General features: G+C 48.6%; 1 protein-coding gene across 2 annotated transcripts in view; it reads right to left on the bottom strand.

The window, feature by feature from the left end:
* PRICKLE2 (prickle planar cell polarity protein 2) overlaps positions 1-27,186 on the bottom strand; it is a 157,916-nt gene that overhangs the window by 94,296 nt on the left and 36,434 nt on the right. Inside the window, exon 1 of one of the 2 annotated variants that reach the window (XM_036331661.1) lies at positions 24,041-24,603. The exons of the other annotated variant lie outside the window; for it this stretch is intronic. The gene's annotated coding sequence lies outside the window, so the exon portion shown is untranslated. Of the gene's footprint in view, positions 1-24,040; positions 24,604-27,186 lie in introns of those variants that run through there. 2 annotated transcript variants of the gene reach the window in all.

Raw genomic sequence — 27,186 nt, 5'->3', positions numbered from 1 at the left:
AACCACTAACCTATTTTCTGTTTCTATGGTTTTGCCTATTCTGGAAATTTCACATAAATGGAATCATACAATATGAAGATTTTTGAAACTGGCTTCTTTAATATAACATGATGCTTTGAAGGGTCATCTATGTTGTAGCATGTGTCAATCCTTCCTTGCTGTTTTATTGAAATATTCCACTGTATATTTTGTTTACCCATTTATCAGCTGGTGGGCATTTGGATTGTTTCCACTTTTTTTTCTTTTTTTAATATTTTATTGATTTTTTACAGAGAGGAAGGGAGAGGGATAGAGAGTTAGAAACATCGATGAGAGAGAAACATCGATCAGCTGCCTCTACTGGGGATGTGCTCACAACCAAGGTACATGCCCTTGACCGGAATCGAACCTGGGACCTTTGAGTCCGCAGGCTGACGCTCTATCCACTGAGCCAAACCGGTCAGGGCTGTTTCCACTTTTTGACCTTTGTGAATTAATGCTGCTCTGAATATCTATGGACACAATTTTGTGTGTGTGTGTGTGTGTGTGTGCACATATGTTTTCTATTCTCTTGGGTAGATACCCAGGAGTAGAATTGCTGGGTCATATGGTAACTTTAAGCTTAACAATTTGAGGAACTGGTAAACTTTTTTTCAAAAAATATATGTACCATTTTATATTCCTACCATCAATGAATGAGCGTTTCATTTTCTCTGCTTCCTCCCTATACTTGCTATTCTTTCTTTTTGATTATTGCCATCCTAGTGGGTTTGAAGTGGTATCTTACTGTGCTTTAGATGTGCTCTTTTTTTAATAGCTAATTATGTTGAGCATCTTTTTCTGTGCTTATTATATCTCTCCTTTGAAAAAATGTCTATTCAAATCCTTAGTCCATTTTTAAATTATTTGTCTTTTATTAAACTATAAACATTTTATATACATATTTTCTGGATACAAGTCTTTTATCAGGTAGTATATGATTTGCAAAAATTTTTCCTCATTATGTAGGTTTTCACTTTCTTGATGATGCCTGTTAAAGCACAATTTTAAAAAAAATTTTGATGAAGTCCAATTTATATTTGTTTTCTGTTGTTGCTTACACTTTAAGTATCATATCTACGAAACCATTGCCTGACTTAGGGTCATAAAGATTTACTCCTATATTTGAGCTAAGAATTTTATGGTTTTAGCTCTTATATGTGGATCTATGTTTCATTTTTTTGTTAATTTTCATATATGGCCTAAGGAAGGAGTCCAGGTTCATATCCCTGAGGCTATCCAACTGTCCCAGCACCATTTGTTAAAAGTCTATTCTTTCCCCACTGACGTGTCTTGGCATCCTTCTCAAAAATCAATTGATCATAAGTTTAAAGGTTTATTTCTGGTCTTTCCATTATTCCATTGATCTGTATGTCTATCCTTTTGCCAGTATTACACTGTCTTTATTACTGTCGCTTTGTAGTAAGTTTTGAAACTGCGAAGTGAGGGTCCTCCAACATTGTTCCCCTTTTCAAAGGTTGTTTTGATTCTTCTGCATCCCGGGCATTTGCATCATAAAATATAAATTTTAGGATAGTAGCTTGCCAATTTCTGCAAAATGGTCCTGCTGGGAGTTTGACAGGGGCTGCATTGAACCTGTACACTAATTTGGAAAATACTGCTATCTTAACAATAGTATGTCTTCCAATCCATGAACAAAGGATGTCTTTCCATTTACTTCAGTGTACTTTAATTTCCTTCAATGCTATTTTGTGGCTTTCTGTTATGCCTTGCACTTCCTGTGTTAAGTTTATTTTTAAGTAATGCATTCCTACTGATACCATTGTAAATGAAATTGTGTGCTTAGTTTCATTTTCTAGATTGTGACTATATAGAAACACAAGTGGTATTTGTGCATTGATGTTACATCATACCATCTTGCTGAACTTGCTTGTTAATTCTAAGAGAGTGTGTGTCTCCTTAGGATTCCCTGTAGCCCAGATCTGCGAGCAGAGACGGTCTTGTTCCTTCCTTTCCAGTCCGAGGTCTTTCTCTGTCCTAGTCTTGCCTCATTGCCTTGAGCACACGGGCGACTGGAAGTGGCATGTGTGGGCATCCTGGTCGGCTCCTGATCTTCAGGGAAAGCAGCCCGTCTCTCACCATCAAGTATGACTTAGCTGTGGGCTTTCTGTAGACGCCCTTTATCAAATTGAAGAGTTTCCTGCTACGCTAGTTTGTTGATTGTTGTTTTTATTCACAAAGGGTGTTGGGTTTTGAATGCGTTTTTAACATCCACCGAGGTGGCCAGTTGGTTTTTGTCCTTAATCTATTAATGTCGTGTGCCTGAATGTTGACACCCAAATGTTCCGAGGAAACAAAATCGGCTTAATCCAGTGAATTAGGCTTGTCGTGATCTCCCACGTCCTGCTTTTTGTCAGATGGAAAATACAGCAGACAGGATGCACACGCGGGTCTGGTTTGCATCTCCAAACTCAAAGATGTTTAATCCTCACCCTCGCTGTTCCTTTTAGAAACAGTCAGAGCTCATTGTAATAGTAACTCATTAATCAGCTACTTTAAAGAAGTCAGGGGTTTGGGGAAGTCGTCAGGTTTTTAATTTTTTTTTCCTCTTAAAATTTTTATGCCAGCTTATGACTTAAGAAAAAATGTTTTCGTGTACTGGTATTTAAGCAAATTTAGAAAGTTCTTTGGCAACTAACAGTTTTTACTGGAAAGTCATACTTTTAAAACAAAAGGTAGAGGATTTTTTAAAAATCAAATTCAGATTCTAGAATATTCCTCAGTGAAACTTATTCAGCAATGCAGGGAAGAGTACAATCTTTAATGCTGGACGGATGTGAGCTTCAGGAGAAGGGAAAAGATAAGGAGAGACAGGATTATGGAACCAGTTCCACAGCGAGTCTCACTGAGGAGAAGCGTGAGCACAAAAGGAAGGGGCGAGGCCGAGGGCCCCATTCAGTCTCTCATCAAATAACGGTCAAGCCCATACCATGTGCCAGGCACTGCATTAGGCTCTTGGGATGCCAACCAAAACACAGACCCCTGCCCTCGTAGACCCTACATTATTAGAAGCGACAAGCATACCATATGCAAGAAACATAACAGACTGCACACCAAGAAAGACAATCCCATCCCCACTTCCCAAAGGCTCAGAGAGGTTGAGCAATATGTTCAAAGTCAGCCCCAAACAGAGATTCAAAGGAGGATCTGATTCCTGAACAAAAACAGTTCCTTAGAGACAGCATCCCTGATTCCAAGAATACACTTTTTAAAAACAAACAAACACGTTTTTATTGATTTTTTTTAGAAAGAGCAAGAGAGAGGGAGAGATAGATAGAAACACCAATGGGAGAGAAACATGGATCGCTGCCTCCTGCACGCCCTCTACTGGAGATTGAGCCCATAACCCGGGCATGTACCCTGAGCGGGAATCAAAACAGTGAACTCCTGGTTCATAGGTCAGTGCTCAACCACTGAGCCACACTAGCCGGGCCAGAATAGGCTTTTACTCCTGAACAAAAACATTCAGAAAAATCAAAACCAGGCCCTGGCTGGGTAGCTCAGTTGTTCGAGCATCGCCTGGATACACCAAGGTTGTGGTTTCGATGCCTGGTCAGGGCACATACAAGAAGCAAACAATGAATGCAGAAATAAGTGGAATAACAAACCAATCTCTCTCTCCCCCTTCTTCTCTCTTTCTAAAAATCAATCAATCAATCAATCAATAAAAAGAAAAACCAAAACCAAAGAGAAGAAAAGTAGTAAAAAAAGAAAAGTGGTAAATCGAAACCAGGAAGATGTGCATTTCCCTGCTAGCTGCCTGCCGTCCATCTTCATTTATAACTGGCAGGCACTCCTGCGGCACGGCATTTTTATTTGCAAAGAATCTTCGACCCCAGAGTGGTCCCATCACAGCCTCTGGAGAGACTAATTTAATAACCTCTGTTTACAGATGGGGACGCAAGGCCCAGAGGCTCGGAAAGGAGCCGAGGGTCAGAGGTAAAGCCAAGAGGGTTTCTCTGGACCCTCATGAGTCTCCCCATCTTGGGACACAGCAACACCCAACAGCTCTCTGTGGACACAGTGATTGAAGCTTTTGAGGAGTGCGTCGGGATGTATATGATTTGGTCTTTTTTTTTTTTCAAATAGACATTATGAAAATAGAGCCTGCTAGTAAAGCAGGATTTCATTTTTTTTAAAAAAAATCCAACCATATGAAGCGTGCATTGGTTTCATTCTGTCAGAGCTGACATTCTACCTGCACATAATTGGTTTTGTGAATGACAAGTTTCCAAGGAATGAGGCGTGATTCAGAGAGCAGAGATCCTGAATTCCTCCTTCTTCCTTCCCTCTACCCGGCAACAACCCCTGCACCCTCCAGACAAAAGTTGCAGCGATTAGTGGATTCTCTCCCACGTTCAGAAGCCACAATCCGCTCTTCCATGGAATACACACCCCTGCAGGTGGAGGCTCTCTTTTGAACCACTTCCAAGTTCTCTGGTCATCTGCACCGGTGACCACACTGGAGGGTAACTAACAGTTCATATCGATTAACTTATGCACCGTGATGAGGAAGGACTCATTACAAAAAGATGGGGTGTGTGTGAGGGGTCTCATCCTTGAGATGTTGACAGGTTATTTGCAACACTAAACTCTGAGCCATCATGTCTTGTTTTGCATGAGAAGTGATAAAATGAAGGCAAAAAAAAATGGATCTTCTTTTATCACACGATTCTGACAAGTTCAAGTCATAAACTGCAGCATTCTAGATTTGGAGGGGATTGTAATCATCATTAAGTCCCTTTAAAATTTTTCCTGCTCTCTCTCTTTCACTCCCACCCCCATTTTTTAATGAGAGGAAAATACCTTTTGCAGAAGGAAATATATTCAATATATAGCACAGAGCTGCCCAAGTTGATGTGAGGGAAGAAGACCCTGAACTCAGTTGCTCTCAGGCTCAGTTTCCTTCCCTAACTCCAGGCATTTCCATTGTCCTAGGGTCCCAAGGTCCCACAGACACCAGTGTGGGAGCCAGCATGCTACCCTGGACCTCTCAGGTCTTTTCTGCACTTACCCAAATGTGAAGGAGGTGCCTGATTCTTGGGTAGATGATGGAAAGGCAGAGAGAGAGAGACAGATACAGAGAGAGAGAGAGAGAGAGAGAGAGAGAGAGAGAGAGAGAGAGGGAGTGTCAGACAGACAGGTCTGTTCATGGCTTTTAAAAGACAATCCTAATCATGAAGCTCTGCACATAAATAATGATTCTAGTTTCTAGTCATGGGAAAGTGTGTACCTGGTTGCCGAGACTTTCGGGAAGATGCTCTGGGAGCAGTGACGTGCCCCAGCGGCTCTGACTGGATAGTCCCACAGGCCCAGGAGCTGCATTTCTGCCAGCATCCCAGGTGACTCTGACTCACTTGGAGGACACTTTTCTGTAGCTCGCCTCCTAGTCAGGAGGCAGCTCCTGAGGCAGAGCACAGCCTGAGCACCGCTGTGTGTCCTACCAACAGAGCTGACAGTCTCAGCAACTCTGGGCAACATGCATTCATTCATTCATTTTATTATTTTTAAAATATATTTTTATTGATTTCAGAGAGGAAGAGAGAGAGAAGGAGAGAGGAAGAGAGAGAGAGAGAGAAACATCAATGATGAGAGAGAATCATTGATGGGCTGCCTTCTGCACGCCCCCTACTGGGGATTGAGCCTGCAATCAGGGCATGTGCTCTTGACTGGAATCAAACCTAGGACTTACCGGTCCACAGGCCGATGCTCTATCCATTGAGCCAAACCGGCTAGGGCTGGGCAACGTACATTTAAAAAAAAATCATTTTTTCCTGCGCCAACTCCTCCTGCTCACCATGTCTTAGATGCTGACATCACTACACCCACCTGTCACTCAGCTGGGTACCCCCTGGGGCATTGGCAAGAAGGTGCTGGTGAGAGGAAGGACTACACCAGCCACCAGCATGTGCCTTGCTGCCAGCCCTGCCATCTGTCCTCCTGCCTGCCACCTCCCCCGTGGCATGGGCTTCCCTGCCCAAGTCCATGGCCAGATCAGGTTCAGGCCACTTTCAGGTACAGGGTTAAGGGGCAGACTGCTTACAGCAAGCATGTCAAACTGGCGGCCCGTGGGCCGCATGCCTCCTTTACTTGGCCCAGGTTAGCCTTTGAGTTTGACATGCTTGGCTTACAGAGTGGCTCAGCCCCAACACAGACCAAGTGATTGATGGGCATGTGCAATGCCGGACTCAATGTGGCAACGCCTCGGGCAGCCGAGATCAGGTGTGGGAAAATGCACCTTCGTCAAGACAAAGCGCGGAAATAACCCTGAGGCCTCATAGCTTTTTGCTAAACAACAGATGTGCCCTAGGTATTCAGCTTCTTCCATGACGCCAGCTCACCAAAGGCTCCTTTTATTCTTCCTGAGAGGAAATCTTTTTCTCCTTATAATTTAAAGTTACTGCTTCCTTATCCCTAAACAACAGCAACACACAGTTAATGTGGAAAAGGATCAGGAATTACATAAAAACCAGAAGAAGGAAAATATTTCAAAACACTCCCAGTCCCAGAGATAACCCTGTTAAACAGAAACAGCTGCGGTCCTCTTGTTCCCTCGTGGTAGGAAACGAGACCAGATTTCAGTCTGTTCCCCCTCGGTGAGCACCAGGAGCCACGCCTGGCCTGGGATGAGACGGAGCCGGAGCCACCCACGTCTGCGCACAATGCAAGGAGAGGTGCCTTATCCGACCCGATACGTGGGCCTGTTCTGATCCGGTTCCCTGTAGCAGGATCAGAGAATTTATTTACACAGCCGGGAAGATGCCGGCAACGTGGGACTGCATATATATTTATGGGCATCTCAGAGTTAAGTTAGGTCCCTCAGATAAAGAACATCTGAAAACCAGATTTCCACATCTATCGACTTTCAATTTTCTGTGCTGGTGGGGAGAGATGGGGCATGGCTAATTTAAAACCACCAAGCCTTGGCTCTGTATCGCGTCTCTGTACATCAGTCACATACTCTCGGTGCTGCAATAACTTACGTCACCGCGAACCACTGAAGGACCTGCCCTGGCAGGCTGGGCTCAGCGCCGCTGGGCAGGACTCTGGCTTCCTCCATCTGCTCTGCTGCCCAGTCCCCTGGGGTTGCCAATGAGAGCATCGTCTTTTCACATGCCCTGCAAAGCACCAGCCCAAATGAGCCAGAAATTATTCTGAGTTTGGTGCCCTTTGAACACCTTTCCCAGGCTTTAGTAGGTAAATAAGAGTTTCTTGGGAAGAGAGTTTAACTGGGTTGCAGGCTGCCGGGAAGTAAGTGGATAGAGACAGTGGTTGTACTTAACAAGAAAGGCGTAAGTGAGCCGGTAAGGACGGGAGCAGCGCCCTCCTGCCCCAAGAGTCTGCTGAGACAATCCCGCCGCGAAGGAGTCGGAGTCTGAGCTATCCCAAAGAACACAAGCTAAACCGCCCCCTCCAAAACGGCACGGGTCACAGGGCGCCAGCGTCACCTTCCACATCCCCCAAAACATGTGGAGGATCCGAATGGCAGAGAGGGAGGCAGACAAAAAATATATGTGTGGGGCACAGCTGGCGTGGCTCAGTGGTTGAGTGTCAACCCATGAACCTGAAAAGGAAAATGGGGGAGGGGGAAACTAGTTCAGTATCTGGTTAAAACTGTAGTCTTACTCCCCCACTCTGACTGACTTGGGCGGAGCTGCAGAGCCTAACCCCAGGGCCCCACCACAGCTGATTTGGGTGGAGCTGCGGGGACCCTCAGGGGCCCGCCACAGGAAGAGATATATAGGTCAGAGCCTTCCCATGAGTTCAGTTCAGGCCTTGGATCCGGAATTCCCCTGGACTAGCAGATCTGAGAAATAAAGGTTAAACTTTCCTCCCTCAGAGTGCTGGCTGATCGTTCTCCCGTACATTCTGCCACAACAAACCAAGAGGTCACTGGTTTGATTCCCAGTAAGGGCACATGCCCAGCTTGCTGGCTCAATCCCCGGTAGGGGGCGTGCAGGAGGCGATTGATGGTGTTTCTCTCTCATCAAAGCTTCTATCTCTCTATCCCTCTCCCTTACCCTCTCTCTAAAAATCAATAAAGACATATTTTAAAAATATGTGTGAGGGCTGGCCTGCAATGAAATGAGGGTGCTCCAAAAGGTGACAGCCTGCCCCAAAGGAGCAAGGGCTCCACACAAGTGAGGCCTCCAGGGCCCTGCCTCTCGCCTCTCATTCCAACATGCGCTTTGGCACTGAGGGAGGGCAGGGCAGGCTGAGCACCGTGGCTGTATCTGTACTATTAACATCATTTCTTACATTTATGGAGGGTTTATAATATTCATATTATTTTTACATAGTTTATCTCATTTATTCATTCCCACCGGTCCTGGAAAGTTGGCATTTTTTTCCACTTCACAGATTTAACAATTTGGGTTATGAACTCATAAGCCACCTGACTAGAGTCATACAAATTAGAACCTATGACTTCTGACTCCAGACGAGTGCTGTGTTTACCACCTTGTTTTAAGTAGTGTGGCCAAATCTTCCTTCCTTCCTTTCTTCTGTGCATCTTTCCATCCATCCCTCCATCCATACTCAACAATATCCATCCATTCATCATCCATCCATCCATCCATATCCACCCACCCACCCATATCTATTGATACATTCAACCTATCAACCAACTATCCAAGCAGACAACAGTGGCTGAGCACCTACTGTGTGCCAGGCACTGTATGAAGGTATCAGGCATAAAGCACAGGTGAGTCACTCTCAGGAGGTGGTGTGTGTCCTCCCCTCTCCCATCAGTGTCTGCATTGATGACAGTGACCGAACTGGCTGAGCCACTGGTGCCATCTTAGTGGGCGTAGGAAAGTTCTTCCATTCTCCTGAATTCCCTTCTCCTGGGAATTCCTACATCCCTCTTCTTGATGCCCAGACATCAACATATTCTGCTACCTGCAGCCTTACTGGCTCCGTAACTCCCTCACTGAGCCACAATATTTTGTTTTCCTCCCTTTCTGGCAAACACTCTGTCTGAATGAGGGACCCAGGCATTAACCTTGACACCTGCCATGTCAGGAAGCAAGATTTCTATCTCTGTGAGAAAGGAAAAATGGTTTCCTAATAAACACGGAGGCTAAAGGGCGGAGACCATGACAGGGCCAGCTGGGTACGAGGCTGGTGTGTGCTGGGAGCCAAAACCCTGCTGCCTGCCCTGTCCCGCTGCCTGCCCTCGCCCGGGCCCCGCGGTTCTGGCCATCTGTGCCACGAGGAGCTTCTCTCTCCCGGCGCTGCCAAGGCTCGGAGAGGGCCATTCTCAGTGGCAGTTGTTTCCTCTCTTAATTCATATGTCAGCTCATACTTCAATTAAGAAATAGTGTCCTACTTTAGATGGATTATCTTGTAATTTTTTAGTAGTGGATACACATTCTTTCTTAAAATAAGCCTCCTGGGTGGCTTTTCCTACTTTGGACATCTCTCACCACACTGGGATGTACAGGTATGATGTCTCAGCAACATGGGCAATGACTTAGATTGGGTTTCCCCAGAGTCGGATCCTCGAAAGGCATGTGAGCATAATGAAGTTTGAGGGTAATCCCCAGAGTCCTGCAGGGAATTGGAGAAGGGGAGCAGGGGAGGGCAGGATGCCAACACGCAGCAAGGTGACGAGCAGGCCGGAGCTTTGCTCAGCTGTCACTCAGTTCAGTTGAGGAGGTACAGGATGGCACGGACAGTCCTCAGAGAGAGTCCCACTGGAGAGTCAAGGTCGCAGGGGTACTTATGCACCATTCCCTACAGCCACGGGTGAGGACCACTCCTGGGGCCCCCTGGCCTACTCCACACACAAGACAGGTCGGCTCAACAAAAAGCTGCAGTTCCTACTGCGGCAGGAACCATGGGTCAAGTACTCTGGGATGGTGAGTGCCAAGGGGGAAGAAAGGAATGCCAAAAATATTCGCTGCAGGCGCTTTACTTATTAAACAGTAATTCCCTGAGCATCTCCTATGTACTATGCATTCTGATAGGCGTTGCAAAGAATTAAAACAAACCAACAAACAAATAAAAAACAGTAAGGAGTCCCTGTCTCACTGGGACACAAAGATACAGTCACAGCTAGACCATACCTTTCAAAGTGAAGAGTACTTGTGGGGATGTCAAAGAGAATGTCCCTGTTCTGAGGACACAGATGCTGAAATATATATACAGGTACAGCATGGTATCTGCAACTTATTTCCAGATGGCTCGGCAATAATAATAATAATGTGTGGATGTGGGGTAGCAGGGGGAGAGAGGAGGAGGAGGAGAGAGAAGCACAAATGTGGCAAAATGTGAACAATGGAGAAATCTAAAAGGGTGCACGGAAACTCATTATATTATTCTTTTACGTCCTTCATATCACTGTGATTTTTCAAAATATTTTAAAACAAACAAAAGTGAAAAGTACTTAGACTTTGTTGTTGGGTCGATGACGGATAGAAAACCAAGCACTATGCTACAGGGAGACCCTATGCGTAGAAGGGAGGCCTCCCCGAGGAAGCTGCACCTGAAGGTGACTAGGCAAAAAGAGAAGAAAGGGGTATTTCGACAGGTAAATAAAGGCGTGGACGTGGGAGAGAACATGGAGTCATCAAGGTACTGAGAGGAGCCCTAGCCAGTTTGGCTCAGTGGATAGAACATCGGCCTGTGGACTGAAGGGTCCCAGGTTTGATTCTGGTCGAGGGCACATGCCCGGGTTGTGGGCTCGATCCCCAGTAGGGGGTGTGCAGGAGGCAGCTGATCAATGATTCTCTGTCATCATTGATGTTTCAATCTCTCTCCCTCTCCCTTCCTCTCTGAAGTCAATAAAAATATATTTTAAAAAAAGATATTGAGAGGAGTCTTAGACGGTGACAAGATGGCAGCTGGAGACTGACACATGCAATCCATGGGAAGGAGGTTTCCTTTACTGAAAACGTGTTCACAGCCAGGGAGGAATCTGCCCAGCAGACGCCAGCTAGCTAGTTCAGATGGTGAGGAGCAGACAGGGAGCCTGCAGAGCAGAAGAGCATGGCCACTGATGGTGTCTCCATAGCAACACTGCTACCTGCCCCACTGCGTTTCTACCCAAGGCTGTGCGTATCTAGAGAAGCTCCGATTGCCTTAGCTGCTGGCAGACCCACTGCTCTGCTCAGAAAAAAGCCAGGTGGATGAGTGGCGGCACCCCTCGTGGGTAGGTTCCTCCATTTCACTGTGCCCACAGCCTCCCCGTGACTTTACAGCATGTTCGCCTTTGCTTCACTAGACACAGCATAGCAAGTTCCCGGAGCTCCTCCTTTGCAGACAGGCCCTGCTGAGAACATGACTAACACCCCCACCTCCAAACTGCAAGGCAAGAACTGGGAGATGCCACAACCGATCTTCGTTTGCCTTTCTCTCTTTCTCTTCCATGCCATCTGCTGACAGTCTCTACGTGCCTGTGGCAGAAGTTGGCTAACCTCATGTAGACAAGATCTGAGATCTTAAATATCCCCTAAGTACTTGACGGCAGTCTAAATAGTGCAACCTTCGATTCTGGAGGCACTGTGACTTGGGTTCGAATCCTAACTCTGCTACTTCATTGAGTTGCTGTTAGAATTAAATAACTTAATACATGCAGCATGCTTGGCACAGTGACACCTGATGATGCTGGCTGGGCCGCATGCTATGTGTAGGGATAGAAAGTCAAACAAACAGGTAAATAAAAGTCGTCATGGTGCTTGCTCTCCAGGAGTTGATCTAGGCCTTAGTACTGTATTCTAGTTAGAATGGAGACAGATTTAAATAGGTGATGAACAAGTCATTTTTATGAAACACCTAGTATATATTAAAGGTGTGCTAGGCTGAGCAAAGTGATTTAATTACCATCCTTAGCAAAATATTACTAAACCATTACCATGCTTTCAATATTTCAAGGTTATACAAGTAACCTTCTTTTCTTACCAAGATACAGTTAGATTGACAGGTTGGCTATTAAATGAATGACCCTGGGACTAATTAAGCACTTTAGCGCTTACCACACACTTTTAACCCAGGCAAGTCTTTGAACTGCCAAAAGAGCAAGATGGTCGCTGCCATCGTCTAGCTGGAGGGCGCCGGTGAAGCCCAGAGGGCCGCGGGCTGGGCTTGTTCTGGAGTGTCTACAGTTTCACGTCGACATGGTTTCCTCCCAAGACATGGGAAGTAATGTCAGTTTGGTTCCACTTCTAGGGTATGATTTTCCCAATTTTCTTTGGAAGAAAACATTTCTGAGGGATCGGTGGCCTCGATGCTAAGCACTTTCCACATATTCTTTATTTAATCCTCAAAACGCAGCCCGAGATAGAAATGATTACCTTCCTCATTTTACAGATGGGAAAACCAAGGCTTACAGAGTTCCTGGAATTTACCCAAGCTCTCGCAGCCAGATGATAAAAATGAAACGCAAACCCAAATCTGCTGGCCCCAGCGCTCTTTGCCAAACAGCTGAATGCCTTTCTGAGGCCCCTTCCGACTGGCTGCGCTGGTCCCTGAATCCACGTAAAGCAAGTTGTGCCTCTCTCTCTGTTCACAGAGAGGCCCCCAAATCACTGGCAAGTCATAGGAGATTCTTAAGTGGCTGCTTATTAATAACATTTTCAGTTTATATTAGGCTGCCTTTCATCCAGGGGCACTCGGCCAGCCCCATACACAGAGAACCACTGAGATCCAGCCATCTCTGGGGTGGACGGGGGCCAGCTGGCAAGAGCATCCCTCAGGGGCTCGGCTTGTGGGGCATCTGGCAATGGTCACACCCTTCAAAACTGTCCGTGCTGAGGGCTCAAGGCTAAGCTTCCCAGAAATCCTCTGCGAAGGAGGCCAAAGGCTCAAGCTCACCCCAGCGGACTTGGGAAACAAGGGCATCGAGACTGTGCGCTGACCAAACACTGATGCTGGCGGCGAGCCTCTCGATTGATTCAGACCGAGTTAGACCGACAGGGAAAGACCTTGCTTTCAGGAGAGACCTGGCTGCTGTCAAGTCCAAGGGAAAAAACAAGTCTCTCAGGGTGGCTCACAGCAGGGACAGGCACAAAGGCAAGATGCTGGCTTCCCTTCTTCACGCTGGGTCTCTCTCTGTAGAGGATTTGGCAGTTTTGTTACGAGGCAGCACTAGCCTCCTCCTTCTGCATCGCGAGGAACAGAGGGGAGGACACAGAGAAATGGCACTTCCTGGTTCCATGTGCTGTTGGAATGAAACCCTTGGTGAACTGACTGTGCGTGGTCTACAGGAGTAAGGTTTTGAAATCATTTAAAATTTGTTACGTTCAGATTTGACAAGGCGATGGCTGAAGGATGTTTGCCCCCTAGGAGGGTCTGCTTCCACAAAGTCTGTTTGGATGTAGCAATGCCCTCACACGCTCGGTTAGTTGGTACAGTGAACACCCCCAGCCCAGACTCTTGTGCACGGGGCAAGTCTCACCATTTCCATATCTTTACTCCCCTAGTCCATTGCACCACTGCCTCCTGCCTGGGCCATGGCAGCAGCTACTTCTAATTCCCTGCTTTCCACCCTGCTCTTCTAGAACCTATTTTCCACCAGCTGTTTGTTTTTTCAACAATTGTGATAACACTCAACAACCTTGTTTCAAATGTGCACGGGCATGCCCCTGCAATTCAAATGAAGTACACGTTCCTTGACCCTGGCCCACCAGATCTGACAGAGTCTGGCCCCTTCCCCTCTCTCCCCTGCATTTTGTCCCCCTGCCCGTCTTGTCTCCCATGCTTCAGCCTCACTGACCTTTCCTTTGTGTTCTGAACTTGCCAAGGCCATCGCTCCCTTCGGTGCTTTGCAGGAGCTGTTCTTCTGCCCGGAGTATTTTCCCCTCTGCTCTTTGTGACCCGGCTAGTTTTGGTTACTCAGTCATCACTCAAAGGTCCCTCCAGCAAGGACTCTGTAAAAGATAGCCCACATCCCCTCCTCATTCACTATCTATTCTATTATCCTTACATTTGTTCTCTGAACATTTTTCACTATCACAAATGATCTTACTTGTTGATGTGTCCGGTACGTTTTCCCCGCTGTAATGTAACTTCTGTGAGGTCAAGGAGCTTACCTTGCATCTATCTAGGACAGTGGTTCTCAACCTTGACTGCACATTAGAATCACCTGGGAATCTTTTTAAAATCCTGACTTCTGGGCCTCATCCTCCGGAAATTCTGTTTCTTTGTTACTAATGTTGTGGCCCCACCCCATAGCAAAGAAACAGAATTTCCGGAGGATGAGGCCCAGAAATGAGGATTTTAAAAAAGCTTCTCAGGTGATTCTCAACCTTCTGGCCCTTTAAATACAGTTCCTCATGTTGTGACCCAACCATAAAATTATTTTCGTTGCTACTTCATAACTGTAATGTTGCTACTGTTATGAATCGTCATGTAAATATCTGATATGCAGGATGGTCTTAGGTGACCCCTGTGAAAGGGTCGTTCGACCGCCAAAGGGGTCGCGACCCACAGGTTGAGAACTGCTGCTCCAGCCCCTCTAGCAGTTCTTAACCTTTTGGGTGATTTCATGTCTTTAAGAATCTGATGAAAGCTTGGGCCCTCACCCTTAAAGAAATGAACATACACACAGCCACAGGAAATTTAGCATTTGATTTCAAAAAGTTCATCAGTCTTCCTTCTCTGGACCTTTGATACTCTTGGATTCCAAGTTAAAACCACCTGGTTCAGAGAAGTGGAGAAGTGTAAAAGGTCTTCTCTCGTCTTCCCCATAGCGCCAGATTCAGTGCCTGGTGTCTTACTGCTGTTCTATTTCTCACGCTCTGCAACGTTCTTTTAAAAACTCAAAAGAGCACATTAGATATCAGAGTTACCATTGAGGATGTTGAATCTTAGCAATTCAATGGCACAGGGTTTAAAACAATTTTTATGCATAGCCAGGGCAAGCCACATTGATGTGTAGGCAGCCAAATTGACAACGTGAAGGAAAGACAAGTTCAAGCTCGTCTGACTGAATCAAGCCCAGTGATTAGGTTGCTTTCCACCCGTTCACCTTTCAGAAGCCACTCTAGCCAGGCCCAAGCTCCTGTTGCCGGGAGAGCAACACTGACTTCTTTGCTTTGTGTTTTCACTGTGCTTCCTACAAGGCAGGTGTCTCAAAGTGGCCCAACCTGCACAGGAAGCATGGGAGGGCAGTGGGCTGGGGTAGAGTGTACATTGCTCCAACCCAATGGCGAGCTCCTAGTCTTGACAGGCATTCTAAGCGATTTCTGAGATGTGAACTCAAAATGCAAGTAGTAATTTAAATGACCTCCTGAATCTTGACAGATAAGCTGTCAGGCAGCTGCAGCCACCCCCTCTGCACTGACCACCCCGCCAATGGAATGGCTGAATTGCCCAGGGCAAGTGGTTGCCAACCGGTGGTCCACGGATCACTGGTGGTCCGTGAGGCCCGAAAGGTTGGCGGCCGCTGGCCCAGAGGATGCCTACCGAAAACAGTTCATTGTGAAGGTGTACACCTCTGGGAGCCTCACAGCAGGGATGCTATATAACCACAGGAAATGAAAAGCGACAGGAGCCTCAAGAATAGTAACCATATTAACCAGAACAATAGGATGTATATCCCAGAGAAAGAAAAAAAAAAATCAATGACAACCTTAATTAAACAAAAAGTCAGCTAAAACTTTCAGTAAGTCTTCAGGTCATCCACTTTGGAGAGGAAGAATAAGTGGGAAGTAGAACTTCTTTTCAGCATGCCTATGCAATTCTCAGGCGTTTGATAAATATTTACTAGCTGAAAAGAGAACCCACTTCCAAGGAGTTTGCAAGGGCAGACATGGCATACAGGTTAAACCTCCCGGGTCAGCTCTAGCTGATGGGAGAGGCTGCCTGGAGTGTTGTGTTGAGAAGGATTCTGAGGTGGTGTTGGGTCTTGATAGGAAGAGTGTGGTGGTCATTAGTGAGGTCTGCACTGGACAGGACTTGGCGATGCAGGTGCCGATCTTCGCCTGTTAATACCATGGTCCTGACATTCCCAAGAATGGAGTTAAAACATTCTAAACATTCAAGTAAGAATAATTCTCCCCCCTGAAGAAGGTCTTCCCTACCATCTATGTAGAAGCTTCTGGGAGAATAACAAGGAGTAAGGGAAGGAAGCAGGCATCTGTTGATCCTGCGAGGTCACAGGCTGCTGTCCAGTGAGGTGGGAGATACCAGACCAAGATGATGCTCATGATCAACCACTTTTGACTTCCACTCACAAGGCAGGTTCACTGGGAAGTCAGGTTCAGGGCCATTATGCACATGGCTGTCATATCCGGAATTATAAGATACTCTCAGTTGGGTAACCCTGTTCTTTCTATTAAGGCAGAAAAGTGATCAGATATATCGTCCAAATTTACAAAAAAAAAGATTGAAAATTAATGGGCTTTCATTATAAATAACCAGAAGCTTGGTTAACCATAACTTCCCATTCTTCTAAACATTCCTCTGAGCTAACATTTCCCCCTTGTTGAACTATCCTAGCGAACAGAGCAAGCACACCTGTGTTCTTCAAAGCTTCACAAAGCATTTGATTTTAATTTATATAAACCAAAGCATTTTTAGTGAAAAATCTCATTTAGCAAACAGTTATTTCTTATAATCTCAGGTGTCCCAAATTATGTATAAGTGCATAATATATCATATAAGCGAATATATGGATGTGTGTGCAATACACACACAAATAAGTAGCAAGATCCTTCACATCTATTGTCTCTGTAAGTTGTGAAGGCTCCAGAGCTACATGGGATGAATTCAAATTCAGCATGGTCACTTACCAGCTTTGTGACCTGGGGCAAGTCATTTAGCCTCTTTGCTTAGTTTCTGATGAGCAGATGATATCATAAGGTTATCACGAGGAGTGAATAAGATACAGGACATAAAACAGTGAGCACTCTGCCTATCACAGTGTAAGCTGTCAGTAAATGTCAGTTATTAATTATTTGTATTATTTTCAGAAGGAGAAACTGAGTCACAGAGCAACTAAGTGATTTCTCTGAGGTTGACTCAAGTAAGAAATGCTAACACTGGGACGAGAACCCGGCCCTCTGAGCAGAGTGGCATTCTCTTTCCTGTGGAACACTTTATTCCGATTGTGAAGGTGGCTGAGAAGGGTCAGCATCAGTATCACCAAGGAGCTTCTCAAACATCAGCATCTGCAGCTCAGCGTCTCCCCCAGGTGTGCCATTAACCGGAGAAGCCCGGGTCGCCAGCACTCTGCAGAATGCGTGCAGACATAGTGCAGCCCGAAGGGCTTCTCAGCGCAATGGCAGCACCAACACACCGAGGGATCGTCTCCCCTCCTCACACCTCTGAAACATCCAAAGGTCAATGTTTCTTCAGGAAGCTTCAGGTCATTCTCTAGAGCAGCGGTCACCAACCGGTGGTCCGTGGACCACTGGTAGTCCGTGAGGTCTGAAAGGTTGGCGAGCGCTGCTCTAGAGGGTTCCTGCTTCTCAGATTCCAACACAGTCAACACAGAGAGGGCAGGTCCTGATATAAAACCTGGCCTTTTAGTTGTCCACCCAAGAGCAGCGCACCATGCAAATCACACACCTTCACCGACAGGGCTGCCTTCATTCTTCAAGTTCGCACACACCAAGGGCAGTGCCGGATGAGAACTTAACAGTTCATTTGATTCGAGGCCTTTATTTTAGGGAAGAAAGAGCTGAGGCTCAGACAGGCGAACCAAGAATTCTGGTTGGAACCTGATGTGCCTGGAACTAGAGATTAAGAGCCAACAAGCTCGGCCCCTGTCTCTAGACTCCGGCTGGTGCCCATGGCCACACCTTGGCCCAGCAGAACGTCCCCTGTGCCCTTGCGTCCAACGAAGGGCTGCTCCCGCTGGTCTGCGGCTTCTCATCCTCAACTCGGCGTGTCTTACTGACTCTCCAACCAACCTCACCCTTTCATTCCAAAAGCCACACTCAAAGCTGTGGGTGAAGAAGCCAGATGATCTTTTTATGACCGACATATTCCCTTGGATGTTTCCAATTTTACCAAAAGATCAGCCAAAGGGATTTCAATCCAGCAGCTAAATAATGAGGTCTTTCTCAAATGAGGGATCCATAGAAGGAAAAGCATTCACAGAGGATATTACAGTAGGTCCTGGGGTTACGTCGGAGATCCGTTCCTACGGCGCGACATAACGTGATTTTCACCGTAAGTTGGAGCCCACCTACACAAGTACCTACGTCACTCACATGGAGCACTACGCAGCAGTAATGAAGTGAAACAGTAACAAAAATTAAAAGATAATTCCTGGCCTTTACTTGTGGTAAATAAGTAATAAAAAACATAAAGCACATATGTACATATGTCGAAATGACGGAACTTTTTTTTTATAAGTGAATGGGAGATGGCGACATAACCATGAAACGATGCACACTGAGTCCGACGTAACCCCAGGACTGTCTGTGTAGCTAAAGCGTAAGGAGCCTAGAGTGGTGGGCATTCAGGCTTGGGGCTGCGGTTATGCCAGATTTGAACCCCAGCCTCACTCTTTCTTACTGTCTGTGTAACTGTGGCCATCTTACTTAACTTCTAGGAGTCTTGGTTCCTCCAGCTTTCATGTCAGCTAGCACACAGTAGGTGCTCAATCTGCAACAGTTATTATTTCTTCTATACATTTACATAAGCACTAACGCACAGACTATCTACAGACACAGAGACACCCAAAATATACACTTCTATATATACGAACAGCTGCCCTGAAAGCCAGCCGACCCGGCAAACACAGAAAGCAGGGCTGTTTTCAGCTGAGTCCTGGAATTTTCATGAACAAGCATCTCTGAGGACACACAACTGATGAATGGATGCCAAGAAAAGAGCTGGAAAAATGGCATCCTGCCCAACTGAAACAAAATGCTGAGAATTCCTGTCCCGGTTACTTTTAACCCTGGATGGGGCTGGGTAATACTTGGAAGGTTGGATTTAAAGGAGCCAAGGGGGGGGGGGCAATGCACTCCCAGTGCCAGAGGGGTGGAGGCAACTCAAGGCGGCCCCTGGTCACCCCATCTCTGTGCCACCCCAGGGGCAATGGTGCCTGGCCCTCCTGGGCCCCAGGACGGTTTCCATGCAGCAGCTCGGATGCAGGACCAGAAGCAGGAGATCATTCTTGCTTCTTCCTCGCACAGGCTCATCCCGCGGCTCTAGGGGCTGACTCTGGAAGCGCTCTCCGACAGGCCAGCCCTGCCTTCCGCTGTCCTCCCTGGCCACTGTGACCTCATCCCTGGACCTTCTGCCCCCAGTGTTGCTGCTCCTCTTCCGAGTCAGCTCTTAGAGAAACCGAGGCCTCGGTTCAGCCAGCTTGATGTTTACAGACCCAACAGCCAAATGGGTGTAGCCACCCATCAAGGAAAGGCAGGCTCATGCTGTACTGGAAAATAGGCCTATTTTAATGAATGCACTTTTTAAAATGGTCCGTGGTACTCTGGGGGAAGACACCCTGTGTGCAGCCGCGAGTAGGGTCTAGGACAGGGGTGGGCAAACTTTTTGACTCGAGGGCCACAATGGGTTCTTAAACTGGACCTGAGGGCCGGAACAAAAGCATGGATGGAGTGTTTGTGTGAACTAATATAAATTCAAAGTAAACATCCTTACATAAAAGGGTACGGTCTTTTTATTTTTTTTATTTTTATTTTTTTTTTAGTTTTATTCATTTCAAACGGTCAGATCCGGCCGCGGGCCGTAGTTTGCCCACGGCTAGTCTAGGATCTGAATGGCTGCACCAGAGGTCTGCAGGACAGGTGGGGCGGGAGAGGAATTTCAGCAGGAGCAGAGGCTCTTGTCTTCTTCAGCGCTGCCCTCCCCGGGGGTCGGAGATGGCTCCGATAGTCTCCCAGCTGCTTCTTCATTCGGCCTCCCTCTCCCCTCCTGCAGCTCCTCCATCCAATCTCTCTCTCTCTGGCTCTCCTTGCTTCTTTTCTCCTCTCCCTTGTCCCCAGGGAAATAACAGAACAAGCAAGCCTTCGGGTTTCAGACTCCAAACAAAGAACCGCTCCAACAACAGGCCAGAGGAAAAAGAAAACCAAGTCTCCAACCTCAACTGGCCTGGTCCCCAGTGGAGATTCTAGAGATTTGTGCTGCTGGAAGCTCAGTGTGATCTTACTGCAACGTTTTCTTCTTTGCTTCATTTACACACACACACACACACACACACACACACACACACACACACACACACAATGAGGGAAACAAATTCAGTCACTGCCTCGCCCCCCCAACTTCTTAGTTTGTGACCATTCACAGTCACGAGCAGCTACTGGTTATAAACCGGAAGGAGAGGAGAGGGAAAGGTTTCAGTGGGTCTTCACCCAAATGCCACCTAGAATTTCTGTCCGAGAGACAGAGCATTTTGACTCTTCCGTATCTGAAAACAGCAGAGAAGAGAGCAGACCATGGCTTGGGGCTTCTGAAGACGGAGGTTTCTGCTAATTCAAGGCAGTGGGGAGGGGTGGCGGGCCAGAGGGGTGTCAGGGCAGAGGGGTGGCGGGGCAGAGGGGTGGCGGGCCAGAGGGGTGTCAGGGCAGAGGGGTGTCAGGGCAGAGGGGTGGCAGGGCAGAGGGGTGGCGGGGCAGAGGGGTGTCAGGGCAGAGGGGTGTCAGGGCAGAGGGGTGGCAGGGCAGAGGGGTGGCGGGGCAGAGGGGTGTCAGGGCAGAGGGGTGGCAGGGCAGAGGGGTGGCGGGGCAGAGGGGTGGTGGGGCAGAGGGGTGGCGGGGCAGAGGGGTGGCGGGGCAGAGGGGTGTCAGGGCAGAGGGGTGGCAGGGCAGAGGGGTGGCGGGGCAGAGGGGTGGCGGGCCAGAGGGGTGTCAGGGCAGAGGGGTGGCAGGGCAGAGGGGTGTCAGGGCAGAGGGGTGGCGGGGCAGAGGGGCGGTGGGCCAGAGGGGTGGCAGGGCAGAGGGGTGGCGGGGCAGAGGGGTGGCGGGCCAGAGGGGTGTCAGGGCAGAGGGGTGGCGGGGCAGAGGGGTGGCGGGGCAGAGGGGTGGCGGGGCAGAGGGGTGGCGGGGCAGAGGGGTGGCGGGGCAGAGGGGTGGCGGGGCAGAGGGGTGGCAGGGCAGAGGGGTGGCGGGGCAGAGGGGTGGCGGGGCAGAGGGGTGTCGGGCCAGAGGGGTGGCAGGGCAGAGGGGTGGCGTTGAGCCCTGCCCACTCGGCCTTCACAGTCAATGCGTGGTTGGTGGGTAGAGATTTGTCACAGCTGCGTCATTTAGGCTAAGTCATGTTTGTGCTCCCTCCCTGGCCTTCGGTTTCCTGTAAAAATGAGCCTCATAGCCACTGCCCCTGGGTGCATGGGAACAGGAAGGCCCTCAGCACCGGGAGGAAGCAAGCCAACACCTCGGAGGCACCGCGGGGCCAGGGGATCCGTTCCCAGTTTTCACACGAAGAAACCAAAGTCCAGAGAGGCGACCACAGGTATAAGCGGGACACAGGGCGGTGGGCTACTGCCAACGTACAATACCATTCCCCACGCAAAACACAACTACTGAAAACCAACGGCAACCCAAAATGACCAAGTCTGAATTTCCCGAGAAAGAACTCTAAGCTAGACTCCTCTGGCTCCTTTACTTCACATTTAGTTTGTCCTTCAGACCCACCCCTGCATCGAAGTTCCATTTCACCTAACTTTAAAAGGAAGATGCTGGCAGGAAAGGAAGAAACAGCATCAAATCATGTGACTCACGTGTGCTCGTGACAGAGGAGGAAGGGCACGGACGTGGCAAAGACATACCGTGTCAGGGGACAAAATCAGAGCAGAGGACTGGGTCATGGGCAGGTGGCAGGGAGGCCTGCTCCTTTCCCTGAAGAGTTGCCCCAGGAACAGAAGTCACCCACATGGTGGCATCAATTCCGAGGAGCCAACCAGCAGGTGCAGCACATATTCAAGGGCCTCCCTGGATGGAGAAGAACACGCTAAGCGTCTACACTGCAAAGGAAGGACAGAACCGCCTCTCACATGCAAAGTCGGAACAGAAGGGAAATGCAAACAGAAATCCAGAAGTGCCTCGATTTGGATCCTGCAGCTTTCGACGTGTGACTTGTCAGCTGCCCAGACAGGAGGGCTTCCTTAAGGGTGCCTGAGTTAAATGCTTTTCGTTTTACCATCCGGTCACTTTTGATTCTGCAAAATACAGTAGCCCCGAATAATAGGCTTTATTCTATCAATCAACAGGGTGCAAAGCTCCCTTGAGTGGGAATGGACATGACAGAGACTGGAGATGGCGCCTTCTTTGCTAGCAAGACCTTTTTGCAGACAAATGGATGTGAACATAGCGCCTTTTCAGTGGACTATTTTGTTTTTAGTAACAGTATTATCATAATGCTAAAAAGGTAACAATGGCAACAACAATAATAGCTAACGTTTACTGAGCATTTACTATGTGGCTCGCACTGTCCTGGGCGCTTTTCCTGTGTCACCTCACTCAGTCCTTATGCCTATCACCCTGCCTAGAGGTTCCATTGCTCTCCGATCGTACAGACAGGAATTTGTGCTCAGATATGAAACTCTCAGTGTCTTTAGTGCTTTCTGCATCCATTCTGAGCGCTTAAAACCATCACCCCATCCTGCTAACCTCTAAGTTCCCTTCCCAATCCCTAAGCTTCCATCTATGCGTCTTCCTTTATTTCTACTCACCCCCTCGCCCCCCCCCCCCCCAACACACACACACTGCATGGTGAACCTTTACAACCCTGCCATTTAAAACTATGCTGTTTTACAATTTCTGGCTGCCCCACGACTGTTGACAGACAACGATGTTTAATGGATCCAATGTGTTTTAATTTTCACATAAAAAAAAAAAGAATTCCCAGGGGTAGGGGGGTGGGGAGGAAATGTTTGATAGAAAGGCAAAATCTTTACGAGCAGTCAAGGAGGGATTAAAATCCAAATTTTTAAAATATGGCAATTCCGTCAAAGTTGTGACTTCCTCTGGAGCCCATGGGAACACTCATCTTGACCCCTCAGTGTCAGCCATCAGCAGCCAGGGGGCCCCGAGGCAGCAGGAGCAGAGCAGACGGGGCGGCCTGGGAGGAGGCCGGGCTGCTTCATTTACTGTAGGTCTCACTGAGATGGTTTAAAACACTCTCCGGGAAAAGATGTCCAAGCCAAGCAAACTGCAGCCTGGCACACGCAGCTCTGGTACACGGCAGTCCGTGACTGTGTGTGCACGGCACGCTGGAGCCCTCCCCGGCTGGGGTCATGGATGCACTGACTCGAGGCAGAACTCTTGCTGGGGAAACAGTCCTTGTGCCCAGGTTCCCCAAGAGCCGCGCTTGGCCGGGTGGATGGCATCGCATCTGGCACAGACCACTTCCCCGGCGTGATTTGGCCCGGCCTAGATTATTTACGGTTCATAAAAGTCCTGCTGGACCTGAGCATATTCTAAGACCCCATAACAATCATGGGATTAAACACCTGTATTCATCGCAAGACCTCCTCCGCAGCTCAGTGATGCCATGATTGGTTTTCAGGAAACCAAGGGAGCAGAGACCTCACTCCTGCGAGAAACCCAGTGTGGAGAACACACTGAGTCATGTGTCTCGCCGGGCTGTGCAGTCATGTTCCGGAGCTATGTCACCATTCTCATCTGAACGCTCCGGCTAAAATTAACCCCAAACAGCTGGAGCGTCATGGCTTTACCTGGTCTCAGCCAAGTCCTCCTTCCCCGGCTCCTCGGATGGTTGCTGACTTCGGAGCTGAAATGACTACTGTGCACTGTCCCAGGTGTTCGGTTTTTTAAGCCCTCTCCCCGTCTATTATTATTTTTATTATTTTTAGAAAGACAACTGCACTTCTGTTAGAGAGATGCTGCTTTAACGCAATGGGACTTAGCCCTATAGCTGTGACATGTCACTTTACAATTGAGCTTTCTACTGAGCACAGGAAAGGCAAAATGTGCCGAGCACGGGGCCACTCAACATGCCACCTCGCTAAGATAATGGAGGCCTCATGTCCTCCCCCAGTACCAAGCCTCCAGACCTAGCGCTCTCACCCTCGTCAGAAAACACTGCCGTGCCGTGTGTGATTTAGAGCAAATTCCTTACCTACCTCCAAGGAAGACGAAATGCCCACTCTCGGGAGCTTCCGCCAGACCCTCTGAGCTGGTCAGTTGCCCCAGTTCACTTTCGTCCCGAGCCTGGCTTCCAGGAATGCAAGCAGGACCGCAGGCAGCCAACGCATCTTCTTCTAGAAACCCTTCTGCAAATCTGGACCCTTCCTGGAGCCGGCAGCGGGCAGGAGCGAGCTGCTCGGCATCTCAGCACCCACTCGCGGCAAACAGCACCGCTGCCCCGATCCTGCTGGGGCGCCGCCAGGCAGGGGCGAGTGTGACTTCTCCCCTCCCCTCCCCTCCCCTCCTAGGGATCCGACCGCGGCTCCCACCGCCTCCCTGAGAACCTCGCAGCCGTCAGTCCTGCAGGAAGTCTCAGACCCCAGCCCGCGCGTCACCAGCTGATCCTGAGCCAGCCCCGGGCACCCAGTCAGCTGGTCGCAGAGCTCAGGACGCGGAACCAGGAAATGTGCGGCTCGGCCAAAAAATAATAACCGGCGGCGGCGGAGCTGCTGGAGGTGCCAGCGAAGTCGCTGTTGCAGTGCTCGCATCCTCCGCATGCTAATGAGGCCGTGACGTCAGCAAGCCAGTCCCGGCATCTGGACATCCTGTCCCTGCTGCCCAGCGCTGAGATTTATTTACATGTAAATTAGCCCTGCCTTCCAAATCAATAATCCCCAAGCCAGGGAGACAGAAGAAAGCCCTGCTGGACGCAGAGGCCCTGGATATGCATCCTCCAATGGCGTACAAAAGTGTCACATACAAGAAGGGAAGCTTTAAAGATACGCGTCTGGTTTTTCTTTTTCTTTTGAAAGTGGGGCTCTGATCTGCAGGGTATCAGATCTGGGCAGTTATCACCGCGAGCGCCTGCTTCGGATTATGCGCTGCACCAGGAGTGAAAGCAGCTCTCCCCCGACCCCCACCCCAAAAGCTGTTAAGCCTTCAAATGCCTCTACTTTCTTTTCTCTTCAACTTTCACTTCAGGGTGTTTGTTAGCTTGAGAGGATGCTGCATTCCCGAAATAAAACGCATTGGGCTACTTTCCTCAGCCTGCTTGGGTGGTGAATTAGTCACCCCCTCTCCCCACCCCTGACCCCTGCTCAGAGTGAGCATGGGAGATGACAAAGCATTCATCTGCCTGGGCATTTGAGGACATTCAGAGCCTCACCCAGCACTGCTTCCTTCTCTCCATTTTACAGATTTGGAAGCTGAGGCTTTGCATGGAGAAGGGCCTTTTCCGAGGTCTCACTGGGATTTCAGCAAGGATGGGCTAGAACCCACGTTTCCTGGACTTCCGGCTGGAGCTTTGTTCCTTGTTAAACACCTTTGTGTCTCCCATCTCCATTTCTCTGCACCAACAAAGCGGCCTATCCAAGCAATCACGGAGAAAGAACTCCACAGAGTTAGGCAGCCCTGGGTTCAAATCTTGGTTTAGTTTTTTGCTAGTAATGTGACCTCAGATAAGTTTGGGATCTTCAATCTCTTCGTCTGTACCATCCTTCATTCAATAAATATTTTCTGGGCACCTACTCTGTGCTAGGCACAGTGCTTGCTCTCCCGGAGCTCATGTTTTAGTGAAATACAGTGAAAACCCTGAAGGGAACTGTGGTGAGGATGGACACAATGTCACATAATACATAAGTCATTTTTGACATTATGAACGAATTCAGAAAAACCGACCAAGGCTTTCCTTCCACTAGGATGGCCACTGTTTCTACCCTCTAAGTATTGCCATGGTCACCTTTCATAGCTTAAAATCAATTGTTCTTTCAATGCTGCCGATGCGGTACCCTGGGCCAGGTGAGAGGTGAGCACAAGCCAATAGTCTGGACTTGTGCCTGTGATAAGTAGGTGGGGGTGGGTTCCTTAGGGGAAGGGAGGAGGGTGGGGGGCCGGGAGGGAGGTGTGTTCAGGGGCCCTGAGGAGGAAGCAGCCAGCGCAGGAGGCAGGAGCCGACACTCCTCCACCTGAATGAGGCGCTGGGCTGTGCTCAGCCCTTCCAGCTGGAGCTCCCGAAGCTGCAAATGAATTTTTTGTTGGATGTGGGGAAGTTAAATGGTCTTTTGTTAGAGGTAATTGTGTTAATAATGCTTAATTACTTCTTTCAGATGATTCTCTCCAGTTCACAGACCTTTCGTGGTGGAAATCACAGGACCTGGAATAACTTTTCACCAACAGAAACAGAGTGCAATTGAAGGAGTAAAACTCTGCCTTAAGTCTCCGTCACACAGACCAGAGCATGTGGGGAAGCGGGCAGTGCCCCCAGACCTCAATGCCCGTCAAGAAGTAGAACACCAAACGCAACAGTGTGAAGCCACCAGTGGCTGAGGTGGAAGAGTGACATCTGACCCCGGTGTGGCCATGGACAGATCACCTCAACTTTCTATGCTCCAGTTGCTCCATCTGCGCCCACTGCCCTCTGACCTCCTGATGATCAGCGTGATCATAGAAGAATTATGAGCAGCGATTCACAGTGATTGACAGTGAAGCAATAAAGAGGAAAGCTGGCACACAAAGTGACCGATTAATCTTCGTCTGGAACAGATAGGACACATGACTCTCAACTTCATAAGAGGTGACACTATGACATGGGATCTGCGGATTGCCTGGGGACAGACCCCGGCTCAGACACTTGCTAACTCTGCGATCTGGCTCTCTTCGGCAAAAGCAGGAACAGTGCGTACCCTTGCAGGGCTATTTGAGGATCAAATGAGAATGAATGTGAAGCACTTCGCATGAGCGGAGCACACAGCAGACATTCAATAGAGGTGGTGGAAGTGACGGCGCTTTCCTGGGAACTTTTGGCACTAACCAGCTAAGTCACTAGACTCAGTGCAAAAGGCGGGAAGGAAGTGGGTACCTGAAGACTGCAGAATCACCCCCATTCCCAGGGCACAGCTCGAAACCCCACCTCATGTGGGCGAGCTGCTGCCGGCTCTTCCTACAGGAAACACCACAACCACTTGGACTGCCCTGAAACGGGAAAGCAGCAGCGAGAATGACCAACGGCACCGGGCCTCCTGCTCTGCAGCTGCACTGCGGACAGGAGGGCTATGTCTGGGAAGCATGGGTGCCTCGTCCACTCGCCCATGTTTCCATTTGTGAACTCCTAAGATCTGTCAGTGACTGTGTCAGCCCTGGTGGA

The sequence above is a fragment of the Myotis myotis genome, unplaced genomic scaffold, assembly GCF_014108235.1.
Source record: "Myotis myotis isolate mMyoMyo1 unplaced genomic scaffold, mMyoMyo1.p scaffold_m19_p_13, whole genome shotgun sequence".
Classification (NCBI taxonomy): Eukaryota; Metazoa; Chordata; class Mammalia; order Chiroptera; family Vespertilionidae; genus Myotis; species Myotis myotis.
Note: the sequence above shows the minus strand (reverse complement) of the source record. Positions and strands in the feature narration are given on the sequence as shown.